This window comes from Rhamphochromis sp. 'chilingali' (assembly GCF_963969265.1).
Source record: "Rhamphochromis sp. 'chilingali' genome assembly, chromosome: 22".
NCBI lineage: Eukaryota > Metazoa > Chordata > Actinopteri > Cichliformes > Cichlidae > Rhamphochromis > Rhamphochromis sp. 'chilingali'.
The window spans coordinates 30,210,316-30,213,279 of NC_137950.1; positions in this window are offsets into that span (position 1 = coordinate 30,210,316).

Genomic DNA, 2,964 nt, shown 5'->3' on the forward strand with positions numbered 1-2,964 from the left:
ATCCCCAAGGACCCCAAGAAGGGAGCGGTCCCCTCCAACTACCGACCAATAACCTGCCTCAGTACTACATGGAAGCTCCTGTCAGGCATCATATCGGCTAAGATGAACAGGCACATGGGTCAATACATGAGCGGGACACAGAAAGGAATTGGCAAGAATACCAGAGGCGCAAAACACCAGCTACTGGTAGACAGAACAGTCAGCCGAGACTGCAAGACCAGACTGACCAACCTGTGCACTGCCTGGATTGATTACAAGAAGGCCTATGACTCAATGCCCCACAGCTGGATACTGGAATGCCTAGAATTGTACAAGATCAATGGGACCCTAAGAGCCTTCATCAGGAACTCAATGGGGATGTGGCGGACAACACTAGAGGCCAACTCCAAGCCCATAGCACAAGTCACCATCAAGTGCGGGATCTACCAAGGAGATGCTCTGTCCCCACTGCTGTTCTGCATAGGCCTGAACCCCCTCAGTGAGATCATTAACAAGACTGGCTACGGATACCGACTACGGAACGGAGCAGTTGTCAGCCACCTCCTGTACATGGATGACATCAAGCTGTATGCCAAGAGTGAACGAGACATCGATTCACTGATCCACACTACCAGGCTATACAGCAATGACATTGGAATGTCGTTCGGACTGGAGAAGTGTAGTCGGATGGTAACAAAGAGAGGGAAGGTAGTCAGAACTGAGGGGATTGAACTACCAGAAGGCAACATTGCAGACATAGAGGACAGTTACAAATACCTGGGGATCCCGCAGGCGAATGGGAACCATGAAGAGGCCGCTAGAAAGGCTGCAACCACCAAGTACCTGCAGAGGGTCAGGCAAGTCCTGAGGAGTCAGCTGAATGGTAAGAACAAGATCCGGGCCATCAACACGTACGCCCTGCCCGTGATCAGGTACCCTGCTGGGGTAATAGGCTGGCCAAAGGAGGAGATAGAAGCCACTGACATAAAGACAAGAAAGCTCCTTACCATGCATGGAGGGTTTCACCCCAAGTCCAGCACCCTGAGGCTGTACGCTAAGCGGAAGGAAGGGGGCCGGGGACTGGTGAGTGTCAGCACCACAGTCCAGGATGAGACAACGAACATCCAAGAATACATTGGGAAGATGGCCCCAACTGACCGAGTGCTCAGTGAATACCTCAGGCAGCAGAAACCCAAGAAAGAGGAGGGAGACGAGGAACCATCATGGAAGGACAGGCCCCTGCACGGTATGTACCACCGGCAGATAGAGGAGGTGGCTGATATCCAGAAATCCTACCAGTGGCTGGACAAAGCTGGACTGAAAGACAGCACAGAGGCACTAATCATGGCAGCACAAGAACAAGCTCTGAGCACAAGATCCATAGAGGCTGGGGTCTATCACACCAGGCAAGACCCCAGGTGCAGGCTGTGTAAAGATGCCCCAGAGACAATCCAGCACATAACAGCAGGGTGCAAGATGCTAGCAGGCAAGGCATACATGGAACGCCATAACCAAGTGGCCGGCATAGTGTACAGGAACATCTGTGCCGAGTATAACCTGGAAGTCCCGAGGTCAAAATGGGAGATGCCCCCAAGGGTGGTGGAGAATGACCGAGCTAAGATCCTGTGGGACTTCCAGACACAGACGGACAAAATGGTGGTGGTTAACCAACCGGACATAGTGGTGGTAGACAAACAGAAGAAGACGGCCGTAGTGATCGATGTAGCGGTTCCGAATGACAGCAATATCAGGAAGAAGGAACACGAGAAGCTGGAGAAATACCAAGGGCTCAGAGAAGAGCTCGAGAGGATGTGGAGGGTGAAGGTAACGGTGGTCCCCATGGTAATCGGAGCACTAGGTGCGGTGACTCCCAAGCTAGGCGAGTGGCTCCAGCAGATCCCGGGAACAACATCGGAGATCTCTGTCCAGAAGAGCGCAGTCCTGGGAACAGCTAAGATACTGCGCAGGATCCTCAAGCTCCCAGGCCTCTGGTAGAGGACCCGAGCTTGAAGGATAAACCGCCCGCAGGGGCGTGCTGGGTGTTTATATATATATGTTCTTCCTCTACACCCCCCCCCCCCCCCCCCCCCCCCCCAATTTTTGCTCATGTCGAGGAGCGTGTCAGGCTACATTTCACTGTGTGTTATACTTGTATAACTATGCATGTGACAAATAATAAAGAACCTAGAACCTAGAACCTGTAAACAAATGTGATCGAGCCTTCATCCATAGACTGTTCAAGTCAGACTGAGCACATCATCAGCGTCCTTTAAATCTCTTCTAAAACATCATTTGATGACTGCTTTATGACCTGGTGTGTAGCTGTGTCTGATGTTTCTGTCATCTTTCATGATGGCTGACCTTTCCTCCTGTTGAGGAAGGAATCAGTAAAAGTCAGCGTGGAGGGTTTTTGTCTGTCGGTTGTCGGTCCAGCTCCGGCTGTCTCTGGTTAGGATGTGTCTGTATTTAATAATTATTTCCTGAGGTTCATTTTCCCGATTCCTGTTTTTGGATGTTTGTGATTCCTTTTCAGATGCGGAAATTCTCACAGGTGCTCCACAAGTCGAGGAGGTGACGAGTCTCGGTGTTACGCTAGACCCTCCTCAACCTTCAGAAAGACCATTGTGAAGATGAGAAATCGTTCTTTGAGTCATATTAGAAGCTCAGGAGGAAGCAGCTGATGCAGTGGCTCACCTGATGTGTCACCTGTGAGGGAGAAAACAGTTGAGCACAGCTTTCTGAATCCATCTCTGTCACCTGACTTTAAATTTTCATACAGACAGAAATTACAGTCCCCCACCCACCCCCACCACAACAACAAATAACTTGTAACTCAATATCCTCCTGCTGTCAATATCTTATAACCAAATATGTGCATCCTGTCAATATGAGCTAACCAAATACAGACGTCCTGCTGGGGGCGGAGAGTGTGCAGCTTCAGCCAATAAAAACACACCATGTTTGAATATTGACAGAAGCAATAAC